Source organism: Symsagittifera roscoffensis, chromosome 1 (assembly GCF_963678635.1).
Source record: "Symsagittifera roscoffensis chromosome 1, txSymRosc1.1, whole genome shotgun sequence".
Taxonomy (NCBI): domain Eukaryota; kingdom Metazoa; phylum Xenacoelomorpha; order Acoela; family Convolutidae; genus Symsagittifera; species Symsagittifera roscoffensis.
Genome location: NC_087062.1, coordinates 23,435,388 through 23,451,141, shown reverse-complemented (window position 1 = coordinate 23,451,141; position 15,754 = coordinate 23,435,388). Strand labels below are relative to the sequence as shown.

The 15,754-nt window shown below is 45.6% G+C and overlaps 1 protein-coding gene across 1 annotated transcript in view; it reads left to right on the top strand.

The window, feature by feature from the left end:
* Positions 1-9,039: 9,039 nt before the first annotated feature.
* Positions 9,040-15,754, top strand: part of LOC134855741 (probable serine incorporator) — a 460,860-nt gene continuing 454,145 nt past the window's right edge. Inside the window, exon 1 of the mRNA XM_063872250.1 lies at positions 9,040-9,049. The gene's annotated coding sequence lies outside the window, so the exon portion shown is untranslated. The remainder of the gene's footprint in view (positions 9,050-15,754) is intronic.

Below are 15,754 nucleotides of genomic sequence, written 5' to 3'. Positions count from 1 at the left end.
CGACGAGAGAACAGTTGCGGAAATTAGATTGTCTAAAAGATTTAGATCTTTTTGAGACAATGTGCAAATTTCTAAGCGTTCCGATGGAAGTGAAGAAGATATGGGCAAGAAAACGATTGATGCCATGGTTCAGAGCTAACATGACTGCATGGTTGTACGAATATGCGAAAAAAAAGCACGGCAGAGTGTACAGTGAGTATCAGCTGGACATTGGAGCAGGAGCTTTCAAGCGAGCTCTCGTGACTCATCGGAATGCAGTGACCACCGCTGTGAAAAGAATTTCCAGGACGAGTGAACGTAATGGAAAGGAGAAGGCAGAGATGTTAAAGGAGGATTTGGAGAGAAACGTGACGTTGTGTCTCCACAACAGCTTCTGCAGGAACAGAGAATCCCCTACCTTGCTGCAAACAGAGGGTAGAAGAGCAGAAGTGTTGGAGGACGGCTTCCAGCAGCGTCAGGATAGCTAATGACGTGTTGCAAGATACGGAAACTGAGAGTGCAGAGTCAGTATCACAGGAGGAAGAAATGGAGCATTGACGAATGACCGAAAAGCAAGATGGAAAAAGAGACAAAAATTAGAATAATTTAGAAGTTTTAGAACTTCTAAACGACGAAAAAAGAAGAAAACAAAGGAGTAATGAAGAAAAAGTTAAAACTCAGAATTGTTTTATGTGTGTGAAAAAACTCAAGTGAGAAACCAAGCAACCAAGTTGTAATTGAAAACTAAAACATTTAGTTGAGTTTTGAAATTGTTGCATTTTTAAATTTGCATTTTGATTTTTAGTTGAGTGGCTTTAGAGACACTCACTTACTATTTATTTAGGAAGGCTTAAGTGAAGGAGTATATTTAAATATTCCAGCCTACATGACTGTTTTTAATCAGCTAGGAGAACTGATCACTTTGTGGTGACATGGAAGGCTTGGGTAATCTCTCGAAGAGGGAGATTGTTTCATTGTTCTTTCTAACCACAGAGTTTCTTAATTTTAGTATTCAGGACAATAACAAGCAAGATTTCCGAAGGGAGAAGCATAGTAGGATAAGTTTAGCTTGTTGGTTGGCAGGACTGTCCTGCAAGCCAACACCTTTTAAATCTAAGAGAAAAAGTTTTAATCGGGACATTGACATTGGAAGTCAGAAAATATGTTTTATCTTAGGTCTTATCCTCAATGTGCAGATTGATGAAAAAATTTGAAGGCTATAGTGATGTAGTATGATGCCATTTATATTCTGCAGTGAGTCGATGTGACGTGGATAAAAGTAATTTCGTGCATTTTGTAAATTCTGTTCGATGACACTGTATCTATTTTACGAACATTGCGTGATTCAATGAGGACATTGACCGGATTGTCCGGGGAGTATGTGACATTCGACCAGAATGTGCCAAAATGCAATCTCTGCAGAATTCGAATTTTTAGCAGCGAGCCTTCCGGATTAGTGATTTTTAAGGATTAAGAACGTTATTGGAACGATTGAACAAAACGTGAAGGTTGAGGGATTCGGGAATTGCTAATTTTTAAATTTTTGAAGTGATTACGTAACATTTCTGAGAAACGTCAGAAACGGCCATTTTGGCAGAAAAAGCTAAAAAGCAACAGAACAACGATAGTCGCACTGACGAAAACAACGAAGATTGTGATAGAAAAACAACAGAGAAAAACAGAAGGACGTTCCGAGTTGCAACTATTGTGTCGCTACAATAGTTGCAAGGCCGTTGCAGACAACGGTGAAGGGTGGGAGATAGCTTTCCGGATTGCGAAGAAGTCAAGATTAACGAGCTTGATTCAGTGGAGTCAAGAATCCGGAAGGGTTTCGGAACTGAAACTTTTATTCTTTTATATAAACTTTTAGCTTCTTGTCATGTCCTGATTTGAATTTAATTAACAACTGGATTCATGTTGATAAGGATGAGAAGCTAGGAGTTGGGGGAAAGAGTTGATCCATCTTCAATGGAGATGATGATTTTTATCTACTGAACAAAAACAATAATAATTCAATGTGCCAGTCGGTCATATTCGGAAGTTTGACCTTGAGAGAAGCAAAAAACACTTGATTTTGGAGTGAAATTTAATTTTTCAAAATTTCGAATGGAACCTGTCATGCACGATTTTCTCGCGATAACTGAAAATCAGAAAAGAGAAGTCAGAACGATCGAGTGACAATCGCGGGAAAGTTGCTAGAAAAATCAGTGGGAAATTGCTATTCGCAATTTCAGTGGCAATAATAATCGAGAGTAGAGCTGTCCCATCTGAAACAGAGACGAGCGCATTCCCACGAACTGGATTGTTGTGACTGGAGTGCTATTATTAACTGGACCAGAGTGAACCTTCGGTGGAAAGGTGGACAGCTGGAGTGTCCCAATGGTTCACGAGAACTCACAGTCTAGAGTACAAACTTGTTCTTGTTATTAAAACTGACTAACATTAAACTCATTTTAGTTACTTTATTGATTCTTGAGTTGCTTACCGACTTATTTACTTCCTGGTTCTTGAGCGTGCTACAATGTGAGTACTAATTTAAATTTCTAGAGTGTGTTTTATAATTGTTATGTTGAGGTAAGGCGAGTTTTAGGTTGATCCATCTGAAATGGATCAAAGTTACACTGTCTAATAAAAAGTAACTTAACGGTATGTTCCAACCCGGTTTTTAACGGCGTTCATGTATTTTGGGTATCTAGAGACCTAAGTATGGGGACGTTTCTAATTCTAGAGTGGGGGGATATTTTAGTAGTAGCCTTTAAGCTGTAACGGGTCGTAGTCTCATGTCACAAACGAACCGAACTGGCTCCGACCGTTCTTGAGGTAGAAAAACACAAGAGATGGTGTCCCTGACCCTTGAGCCAGTGGTTATAGGGCCTATTTTTCTTAAGCCTCATGTGTGACTGCAGTAGACGAATGTTACATAGTGTTTTTATGGCGCTCCTGGGTGTTTACGACATCAAGACTACGAGTCGAACCCACTTGAGACAGCTTCGGGCTGAATGCCCATTCTAGAGTACCGGCGGTACGGTTCGACAGGAATGTGCAAACCTTCCGGTTGTACCGTGATAGCTTTTTAAGAAAACTCAAGAAAACTTCCTGGTACGCTCTCCGAACGAGGCTTAGCTAACCGAGTAAAGGGGGGCAACTAGGGGGACAAAAACACGAGCAAAAAGACAAAAAGCGAAACAAAAACCATAAAACGAAAAAAGACAGTGACTTTGACACCAGATTAGTTGGATCAAACCTTTATATTAATTAAATAGTATACCCATACTGTTTTACAAGTTCGATCGTTTCGATCAACCTAGCAATTTAACCCAGTAACCTCAATAAAGAGCCCGAGTGTGGGGCGTTGTCAAGGGTTTTTAGATAGCTTGGAACTTAGCTGGACAACAAGGAGACTTGACTGGAAGAGGTGACCAGCCGAGTGGGAAAGTGGTTCAGGAGCACTTGAGCTGAACCAATAGGAGACTTGACTGGAAGAGGTGACCAGCCGAGTGGGAAAGTGGTTCAGGAGCACTTGAGCTGAACCAATAGGAGACTGGACTGGAACAGGTGACCAGTCGAGTGGGAAAGCAGCCAAGAAGGATTTGGCAATTCTCGAGTTCTCAAGTTGGGCAGAACGGGTATCGTTAAAATCCACATTACATTATAGGAGATAAGTGTAAAATAGGATAAGCGACATCCCCCGGTTTTGAGGAACGTTTTTACTTGAGCAGGCCTGGAGACAGGTCTACGGTTTTCTCTTGAGAGGTTTAGCACCCGGCGCTTAAGGTAATTTTAGGCTTAAGAAGGGGGGCTAAAAAGGGGGGAGGTTAGAAGGGGGGCTGGTTAAGTTAGAGGTTGGCGGTTGTAAATTGTAAAAAGGGGGAAATTAGAGTAACTAACTAGTCGACATCGTTGACTTAGTTACATTAGACATTAACACGCGTTGGTAATATTAGGTGGATATCGAAATTTGAACCCGAGTTAAGGAAGGTACCCTGGTCGGATTGGTAGGGGGGAAGGGACATAGACAGTTTTTGTAATATCCCATAAGATCGCTAGCAGGGGGGAAGGAAACGCGTGACAATTAGGTACCAGACATTTTTTTTAGATAGGAGGTAGACATTTGTCACCTTTAAATTTTAGGTGGGCTCATCTTTCTGTTTTTATTACTTTTTCTTGCTTAGATTTTTGTTGCATTTTGGTGAGGATTTGTGTTAAAATTTTGTACGAACAGGTGATCACAAGATACCTGCGCACAGGTTTTGGTCTCAAGTTACTTGGAACATTGAAATAGAGGTAGCCAAAAAGAGAAATAAGAAAAAGGGGGGTCAGCATTTGGCTTTTAAGAGAGGATTTTGGGAAAATTTTACTAGAGCTTGAGTGGTGGTACAAGGTACGGCGAATCAAGAAGTCCCCATAACGAAGAGGAAAGAAGTCCCACCACCCAGACACTTGTCAACAGTCTTGGGACAGTGCCGAAGAAGTCTTAGGACAGAGCAGTCTGGGGACAGTCTTGGGACAGTACAGTCTTGGGACAGTGGTCTTGGGACAGGGTCTTGGTACAGGGTCTTGGGACAAGGGTCTTGGGACAGGGTCTTGGGACAAGGTCTTGGGACAAGGTCTTGGGACAAGGGTCTTGGGACAGGGTCTTGGGACAGGGTCTTGGGACAAGGTCTTGGGACGGGGTCTTGGGACAAGGTCTTGGGACGGGGTCTTGGGACAAGGTCTTGGGACAAGGGTCTTGGGACAGGGTCTTGGGAAAAGGTCTTGGGACAGGGTCTTGGGACAAGGTCTTGGGACAGGGTCTTGGGACAAGGTCTTGGGACAAGGTCTTGGGACAAGGGTCTTGGGACAGGGTCTTGGGACAGGGTCTTGGGACGGGGTCTTGGGACAGGAGTCTTGGGACAAGGGTCTTGGGACAGTAGTCTTGGTACACTAGTCTTGGGACACTAGTCTTGGGACACTAGTCTTGGGACAGTGGTCTTGGGACACTAGCCTTGGGACAGTAGTCTTGGACAAGAGTCTTGGGACACTGCCGGAAAGTACTGGGACGGTACCGAACAGTCTTGGGACAGGAGAAAGAAGCCTGGGACGGTACAAAGAAGAGTAGGGACGGCAATTGGAAGTCTTGGGACAGTATAAAAATTGAAGTAAAATTACAAGAAGTGTTTTAAGACAGAATTAAGATAGAACAAGACTAATTGGAACCAGGTACGGTTGGGACCACAAATAAGGAAAGTTTCTCGAAAAGTTAATAAAGAGAACTGAAACAAGGTTTTCACCACGTTGTATATTTTTTTTTTAAGAAATTTTTTTTTTCTCGAAAGATTTTATTCTTAGAATAGGATTGTGTATATAGTAAAATTGTAAATAAGAGCAATTGTAAATAGAAATAATGAGGCGGAGCAGGGTACCGGTAGCTGAAAAAAGACCTACCGAAGCAAAGTATAATTCGTCGCTACGCAAAACAACATCAATGGGCCCAAAGATAACAAAGAAGAACTTTTCAGTTAACATGGTCAGCACAAGGAGTACAACGGAGAGAGCAAGAGAGGGCATGGAAGGGGAACGAGTAGAACCCACCATCGAGATTGATCTAGAGACACCTGATCAAAGTGTTGATGAAACAAGGAAAATAGCGACGGAGTCAACTCCAATGCCCAATGCAGAAGAACCAAACTCGAAACCCATAGAATTCTCACCAATAGACAACGTGGAAGATGCAATAGGCAACACCGAAGAAACGGTGAAAGAAGACTCTCAAGTAAAAAAGACATCCTTTACAGAAAGGTTGGCGATGATGGTCGGAATAAAAACGAAAGAGAACGTGACTGAAGAACCAAAAGCTGAAAGAGCACGAACATTTGGAACAGTGAGCACGAAGACGACAGAAGCCAATCCGAGAGAGGAGCAAACTAGAGCAGAAGCGACGGCCGAAGAAAGACCGACGGCTGACCATGAAGAGGCTACTCTTGAGCTAGGTGACTTGATGGCGAAACTGAATCAGATCGACAAAAAGCTGAAGCACAGCGAAGAGGACAGAGAAGTGATAAGAAAAGAATTAAGATACAACAAAAACGAGTATCTGGATAGTTATTTTAACCTGGCCAAGGCAACAAAAGAGAGACTCAAGGAGATGTCAGATAATGTAGAAACCACCAATGAAGAACGAGATAAGAACATCAAAAAAGATTTGCAACAGTTAAAAAACCGATATGATGATGTCAACAGCCAATTAGGTAGCCTGGAAAAGAGAATGGACACAATCAGCAAAAATCAGGCCGAGAGTTCGTGTGCAATACAGGCGAAATTGGATGCAATCTTGAGTAATTCTACCTCACAAGAAAGACCGGCAGCGGATCGCACGCAAGGCACCAGAGTTGACTTTGTGGAACCACAAAGGAACAAACGGCAATCGACACCGTTGCCCTTAACCCGGGATACGGTGAGCATAGCACCAACAGCTGCTAAAACAATCATGAAGAATGGAATGTCAAGTACAACGACTGGTCCGGGGGACTCAACAGCTAACAGCAACGCAGGTCCGGATGCTATGACATGGGCAAACACTTGGGAGATGATGAACAGGACTCTAGAGGCCTTCGCCACGAGGAACACTAACTCGAGCGATAGGAGAGATGGGAAATCAAGAAAAACATTCAAGAAGCCAAAAGAATTCAAAGACGACTCAGATGGATGCATTGACACGTGGGTGGAAGTGATGAGATTACATCTAGAGCAAGACAACTTGAACGATGAAAGACAAGCATGCACAGCCATTTAGAAGGCACAGCATTAAAATGCGTGGTTGCGAAGAAAGAAGAAGAACGCGATACCGCGGACAAGATCTTCGAGATATTGCTGAATCGATTCGGGTCAGGCATGAAGGGTCACCAAGCGATGATGCGATTTGAAAAGAGAAGGCAGAGGGACGACGAGTCAATAGATCGGTTCCTAGATGATCTCGAGAGCTTGAGAAGAAGGAGTGACCCAGAGGAGTCGACAAACAGAAGAAACTTTAGCATTGCCTCGAAGTTCATTGATGGGGTAAAAAGTGACGACTTAAGGACAATGTTAGCAACATACTACACATTGTCGAAAGACAGCGCACCAACCCCAGAAGAAATGAGACAGAAATCAAGGGAATACATGCTGATGAAACCCAAGAAATACTCGTATTCAGAAAACAGGAACACGCAAGGGGGAAGTCAACCGCAGAGGTCGTCATGGTACAAACCTAGAGATGACATGGACAAGCGCAGATCATGCGCGAACTGCGGGTCGGCGGATCACCACGTGGCTGACTGCACAACATACAAACAAGGCATGAAGAGTCCAGGATATGCACCAGATGAGGAGGACATGAGCCAGATGGAGGAACACGAGTACTATAGTCGCCTAATCATCAAGATAGGCGCAAGATGCTTCTTCTGTAACCAGGAGGGGCACTTCCGAATGGATTGTCCCTTGTTCTGGGAAGCGGTCAAGGACCAGAGTCACCCTAAACATAAGTTGGCATTAGCGGCGGTGCAGAATCAGCGGAACAGGCAAAACGAATTTGAATCGAGGAACTTAGGAGCACCAAGCACGGAATTGCCGACGAAGACAGTGAAAGCTGTATCACATGTTAATGATGCCATAGAATCCGCGGCAGGGAACTCTCTAGAGATAAATTATGAGAAAGCGGCCACGGAAGCAATTGCCAAAGTGAAACAGGATCTGGCTGCGAAAGAAATAGAGCAACGACTAAAGCTGGAGATAGAAAGACAGAATTTTAACGAAGCATTAACCGGATCGAAACAAATACCAGAGGCTGTACCGGGCTCAACAAAGACCGGGAATTGTAATACTGTGAAAATGGTGACAGGTAAGCCTTTTGGCATATCGAAAATCGGGGCAAAGATAATGTCGATAATCACAGTGGGCGGCCACGAGGTAACCAGAAACTTGAGCGAGCCGAGCGACTAGACAATAATGCACATTGACGTGTATGCAGCATATTTGAGTGGTATAAGCCCACAAACGACTTCTGGAGCACTGAGAGCACTACTCATGAGAGGGGGCAGCAAGTCGGTACGTGTTGATAGCAGATATACTGAAGCTTACGGTCCACACGAGGTGATGCTAAATATAGATGGGATTAACATCTATACCAAGACGATGATAACATGTGACGAAGACCTGATTGGACAAATCTACGTAGGGAAAGAAGAATTGAAAGTGAGATCGATTGGACACTGCGCCATGCTTGAGGAAGATGCAATGCACATCGGGACGGAGGCAGATGTGACAGGGCACGTGCTGGATATAAGTGGCAAAAAGACTCAGTTGCGTGGGTTGCTCGACACGGGAGCAGTCTTGAGCGTTATACCAATCGAAACTTGGGAGAAGATGGGCTTTGACAAAGGTGACTTGATAGACTCGAGAATACGGCTGTCAGCTGCAAACAAAGGGGCCCTACGGGTGCTGGGCAGGACGCCGATAATAGCCCTCAATTTGGGGGAACGTAACCTGTGGATGAGCTTTATCGTGGTAGAAAACCTAGATGAATCTGACCAATTCATTTTGGGCAGAGACTTCATCAGGAATTTCGACGTAACGATTGATTTAAATAACGCAATGTTCAGGATACGGAACCCGGATAGGAGGTACGCAATCAAACCGGTAAATTTAATAATGGCAAATGAAAACAAAGCACCGGTATTCTTGAGTAGGAGGGTGAGGCTAAAAGCTAATGAAGCGGCAATCGTAAGTTTGAGGATGAAAAATAACAATGAACTAAGTGACAACAAGCAAGTGTGCATAGTTCCGAATCCTAATAGTCAAAGTGCTGCTGTTTTAGGAAGATCATTTTCGATAACGAAGAGCGGCCTCTGCGTCAGTGTCTTGTTGAATACCCTTGATATACCGATCACGATACAAAGAGGGAGGAAACTGGGATATGCTTTACCGGTTAAAACTCGATATGAAACAATTGAGAATTCAAAACAAAATGAAGTTGTTGATTGCCCCAATCACAGGGACAAAATTTGTATCTTGAGACGATTGCAGAAAATAAAAGATTCTTCAGGTCTTATTAAATCACTTAAGTCAGAAACGGATGATGGTCTTTCGAGCTGTTCGAACTTTCCAGAGCGACCCACACTAGATGAAATGCAAAATGAAAAACCGGTCCTGCCGGAGATTGAACATTTGAGGGGCAAACTGAAAGATGAACAGCTCGAAGCCATCAAGGACGTACTAGAGCGGAACGAGGAAGTTTTTTCGAGGCATAAGGCGGATATCGGGTGTTGTAATTTCGTTGAGCATGAAATAGAACTTGAGGAAAACGCGGTACCACACAGGGAGGGGGCGAGGCGCATGACCCCACACAAATCGGACGCGTGTAGAAAAGAGATCGAGACGTTACTAGAGTATGACATGATAGAACCATCCAAGTCACCGTGGGCGTGTGGAGTAGTGATGGCCAAAAAGAAAGGCGACCAGTTGAGGTTTTGTTGTGACTTTCGATACCTGAACTCCGTCACGGTGAAGGATGCCTATCCCATACCTAGGATTGATGAGAGCCTCTCGAAGTTAGGTGATGCAAAAATTTTTACGACTCTTGATTTAGGCTCGGCCTTTTGGCAAGTACCACTAAGGAAGCAGGACAGGGACAAGACAGGGTTTGCCTGCGAGTTGGGTCTGTTTCAATGGAAACGGATGCCGTTTGGACTTTGCAATGCCACAGCCACGTTTCAGCGGTTGATGGCACACGCGCTGATAGGCGTAACGAAGAAGGATGGCAATCTGGTAATGTGCTACGTGGATGACGTGGTAATAGCGACGCCAACACTGGAAGACCACATTGAGAGACTAGACGAAGTTTTTACATGCATGAAGAGGTCGGGGCTAAAGTGTAAACCATCAAAGTGCGAGATACTCAAGGACTCAATAAAATACTTGGGCAGGATGGTAGACAAGCACGGCATCAGACCTGATACGGACGCCGTGGAAGCAGTCCTGACCTGGAAATCACCGAAGACAGAGCACCAGTTGATGAGCTTCCTGGGTTTCGCTAACTATTATAGAGAGTTCATCAAAGGCTATGCAGACAAGGTATACCCGATGCAACAATTAATGAGACACAAGGGCAAGAAGTTCACGTGGAACAACGCAGCAGAAGAGTCATTCCAGAGGATAAAGAAAGAGCTATGTGAGGCACCAGTACTGGGTATGCCGACTGAGAAAGGGATGTACGTGCTAGACACGGATGCGTCGGTAGTCGCGATTTCTGGGATTCTCCACCAAGAACAAGAATGGAATGGGAAGACAGTCTTGAGACCAATAGCGTACGGGAGCAAAGTCCTGAGTGACACGGAAATGAAGTACGGAGCACCGAAAGCTGAGATGTTCGCGGTGGTTACCTTTGTCGAGAAATACAGGGCGTACCTGGGCAGTGAGCCATTCAAGTTGCGAGTCGACAACAGAGCACTGAGCTGGCTGAAAACGTACTCAATGGACCAAAGTTACATTGGGAGGTGGATAGTTCGCCTGGAGGGATACAACATGATAATTGAGCATAGAACGCGAGATAAACATCAGAATGCCGACAGCTTGAGTAAGAAGACGGAGTTCTATGAGAGACAAGAGCAAAGAGAAGCAGACAGACCTGAAATCAAAGATGGCTTCTCATTCATGAACAAGGAAACGTACGACAGTCTTCCACTCACGAGATGGCTGGACAAGTCAGGCAAACCGATAGAAGATCATCCTGAATTGCCTAAAGAGCCTCCAGAGAAGACCATCTTGAGGAAGAGCAAGAGGATTCCGATTGAGATTATACTCAAGTCGAAGATCGTGAAGGAGACGCTCAAGGCAAAAGGCTATGATCTTAGCCAGGTGGAAGCAGGAACTGCACAGATAGATGATGACTTAATGAGGTTGCTCGAGAAACTATCAGATGATAAGCCAGTGATCCAGGAGAAGGGTAAAGAGAAACCGGAATTCACTATACTTCGGAGAAAAGAGACAGTGAACGATACTGACTCATCAAGAGGAAGCGTCACTGACAGCAAAGATGTCGTGCGGTCACTAGTTGACAAAATCCCCGAAGACATTCTGGAGCAGACCAAGGTTAGGAAAAAGAAAGTGACGTTCAAGGAAGATACTGAACACGTGGGACTAGGTCAAGAGTCCGGGGAGTGTTCCAGGTTCACGGAAGAAGGAACCGGAGAAGGAAAATTGTCCGGGGAGCGTGAAGGATGGGATGAAGACTCGGATGAGAGCAGCGAAAACCAGGACAGTCTGTGCATGATACTGGCGGACGAGAAGACAAGGCACCACGACAGGGAGTTACAGACGGATCCATCTTCAGGAACATACAACATGGACATACAGGAGATGCGAGGTGGTGAGGAACTTGAGAAAATTGCGGTCGCAAGGAAACCATTCAGGGAACTATCATGCAACTCAAACATCAGAACGAATCTGGTGCCAGAAGATGATATGAAAATCGTGAAAAGGATGATATGCGTGAAACTGAGTGATGACATCCACAACCCTGGTGAGATGAATGGACAGATCATGGCGCTAAAGGAGCATGTCAAGGCAAGATATAGGCTGTCAGACCTAATAAGAGCCCAGAAGAATGACAAAATGACAAGTAACCTCTCCAAATGGATCCAGTCGGGGGTCAAGGAGAAGGGGGAACTTGAGGAAGACAGCTACAAGATCTTGAGCCAGTTCTACAAAGAAAAGAAAGACTTACTTTATCACACAGCTGATGGAGTGGTAGCGTGCAAGAGGAGAGATGAGGAAAAGATATTACACAAACACAACCTCATCATACTACCACAATTGTACCAGACAGAGGTGCTTTTCAGATCACACGACCAGATGGGTCACCAGGGGATAGACAAAGTACAACAAAGGATACTTCACAGATTTGATTGGCCAGGAATGAGAAAAGCTTGCGAGAGATGGGTGAATGCCTGCCTGGCATGTCTCCAGGTAAAAGACCCAAGGAAGATGAAGTTTCCCCTCAAGTCCGTTGAGAGCTCGGAGTTCGATGAAGTGGTGCAGATAGACCATCAAAAAATCTGCATGACAGAGTCGGGATACAACCAGATACTGGTTATAATAGATCACTTCACAAAGTTGGCGGAAGCGGTTCCGTGCCAGACAGCCTCGGCCGAAGAGACATGTGATCATCTGATAACGCATTGGATATCGCGGTATGGTTGTCCAATGACTTTCCAGTCGGACAACGGCAAAGCTTTTGTGGGGGACTTGACAAAAGAATTGATGAAGAGATCGCACATTGCTCAAGCACACTCGACGACCTATCACCCGCAGACCAATGGGTTGGTAGAGAGACAAAACAGGACACTGGTCAACATGTTAAGGGTGTACTGCTCAAGATACATGACGGACTGGGACAAATACCTGCCACAGGTAGTAGGAGCCTACAACAGTACACAGCACTCAACTACGGGCATCAGTCCTTTCATGATTTGACGGGCAGGGAGAGAGAAATGCCTCTGACATTCTTTTACCCGGAATACGAGGGGAAAAGGACGTCGCCTCAGGCATACGTGAAAGAAGCGATCAAAAGACAACAGGAGTTGAACGAGCTATGCAGGAGGAACACGGCGCAAGCGCAAATGAGGCAACGCAGGAAATACGACGAAAAAATATTAAGAGCAAAGCCATATGAAGTGGGCCAATACGTGTGGGTCTTCCAAAATGTAATACCGCCCAAGGGAACAAAGAAACTACTCAAGAAGTGGAGGGGACCATTCATGATAACGGAGGTTCATCAACAAGGACGGTTCTATCGCTTGAGTACTGGGCGAGCGGCACATTATGAGAATCTGAAGCCTCACGTCCCGTCCCCAGAGGATTGGTGCATACCGAAGGACATGGAGGGTCTTGAGTACCTGGTGGTAGAGCCAGCGTGGGAAGTGAATGAGAAAGGTACTCGAGAGAAAAATGATGGTAATGAGAACTTGAGTTTGGACGACAATGAAAAGATAGGAGTGGGGTCTGATGCAGGATCATTTGTAGAAGAAGACTGGAACGACCCGGAGCAAGACGAGGTGCCGAAGTGGATGGAGCCGGATCGACCAACACCACCGGAAACCAGGACTGGCAATCGTAAACGCACCGGCATGAGGTACAACAGGTACGGGGATGACTTCTTGATCGATAAGATACAGCCAGACAATTTGGGCGAGGAATTACTGAAGGCAGGCGAACTGGAAGCCGGAGAGGAATGGCAGGTCATTGACGATGGTGGTCATTATCCGCAGGATGATTACTCGACGCCAGAAGTAGAAACGGATCTCGAACAGAGTGAGATAGAGAGGAGGGAGAACACGAACTTGAGGATTCTAGAGTGGATGCGTGATGTCAAAGACGAGAGCCGCGAAGGACAAAGCATTCAGCAAGTCGATGTATCAGCAGCAAATTACATGAAGACAGAGGACCCTCCTTTCGGATGGACGGCAACAGACAGGCCACTGGACATTCCTCAGGACAATTCAGACCCGACAACATCGACGGGGACGTCGATAAATATTTTTGTCCGGGGAGTGGGGGTAGGACTTACCCACACCGAAAATTTGATGATAAAGAAGCTCAAGGAAGTGAGAGAAACGAGCGAATTGGAACTGGAGGAAGAAGAGCCAGAGCCTACTATAGGTCGGAATTTCAAAACGAAATTCGAAATACCCAATGAATACTCGGAGAACATCATGATAACAGATAGCGACTTCATCCTGTCAAACAGGACCAGTGCGATCTGCATCACGGCGGACATGAGTTTCAAATCAAGATTGGAAGCTGACTTCAAAAGAGAGTACCAGAATGTAGAGTTTCTGTTCAGACAGAGACCAGGACTGGGAGGGATGGCAGCGCTTCCACCGTCAGTGGCACAAGTCCCGGGCAAATATCTGTGCTTCCTAGTAACGAGGGTCAATGACAGGAACACAATCGATCCCGAACACGTGATATTGGCACTAACAAGATTACGAGACTTCATGATTGAAAGAGGGATAACAGAAGTCTCAATGCCGGTGTATGACCCGAACAGGGGCAAACTGAGCCCGAGGGAATTGTACGCTATCCTACATGTGGTCTTTGCAGAAACTGAGATAATGGTGTATCTTCATAAGAAGTACTACTTGAGCATCGCCTGAGTCGGGTACATGGGGGTATCGAGTCGGGTGTGAGGGAGGAGTCTTGAGTTAGGTACTGGGGTGCGGCGCAGGTAAAGGGATCTTAAGATATGATTGGCATGACAATTAAATTTTAAAACGAGTTAACGGTGCTAAAACATAAAATGAATCTGCATGCTTTTAAGGGAATTCCAATTGAATTGTTTTAAGTGATACGAAAATGATAAGATTTTAACCATACTGGTAAAAGGGGGGTCTCTAGGTTAGGAACATGACATGTCAAGTTTCAATATGCTTTCTGTTTTCAGATCAAGTGAGAAACAGAGAGAGAAACCTTGATTGAACTCGCGATAATTGGCACTTACGGCAAGTATTTGCAAGGGAACATTTCGAGAGAATTCTTGAGTTGGGTAATACTTGAGTCGGTAAGGTAATTCTTGAGCTGGTTAACACATACCTGTATACATCCCGAAGTCACGAAGAATGGCAGACCGATTATGGAAATCCGTGCCCGCGGCCCTGAAGAAGCCTACTCTTGATGAGCTGTACAGACGCCTGAGGGACTTGGACTACACCCAAATAGACGAGAGAATGGCGGTGATGCTGAATGCCATCCCCCAGTTGGAGGACCAGGGTGAGTGCAGGGAGTCTGCAACGGAGGCTGTCTTGATGATCGGCTACACCACCGAAGGAATATCGAACCAAGAACAGACCAGATGGTTGTCTTGGAATGTGGATGGAGGAGTAAGGGGTTTTGACTTGGCAAGGAATCCTGGCCTGAATAACAATACCGAATATGGCGCAGGGGAATTCCCACTACCGACTAGGCCAACAGTAAGATCCACAAGCCAGAGCTCGAGTAGGGTGCCATCGATGTCACGAACGCAACAGACGACCGAGGCATATCCGGATCTAGGTGTTCTAAAGAAAGAGCTCGAGAAGACGCAGAAGGAAAGGAATAAGGCGAACCTCGATCGGGATCAGGCAAAGCTGGATCGGGAGAAGGTTCAGCTGGAAAGGGACCAGGCGGTCAACGAGCGAGACCAGGCTCTGAGGTTGCTTGAGATGCAAAAAGCTGAACATCAACAGGAGTTAAGGGTGCGGGAGAACGCCGCAAATCGTGATCAACTGAGGTCGGAATTGGACAGAATAGAACAACGACAACGCGAGCTTGATGCACAGAAGGGAGCCAGGCCGAAGGAGCGAGTGGTCACCAGCTCGAGGCCAGAGTCACGTATGGAGGTGGATGAAGCCCCCAGAGCAAGAGCACGGTTCAATCTTGACCGCGAGGCCCGAGAACACATGAGTGAAGGGTTGGAAGTTTGGATACCGAATGACGCAACGTCTTCCTTGCGTAGCCTAGAGACGCAACCCATACGCCCACTGATGGATGTGGAGCTGCCGGGATATACCCCAACCTCGACCTCGAGTGACAGTCAGGTGAGCAGCGGCTCATCGCGTCTGAGAGAACTGGGCGAGAGATTGCGACAAAAGAGTCGTGAGAGTTCGGCAAGACCGGAGCTTCCCCCGAAGTAGAGGGAACAGCCGGTTAGGAGTGTCGTGATCTCGAGTTATAAGAAGAATACAGAGGGGAGGTACCACAGGCATAATCGGCTGGACTGGAGTGC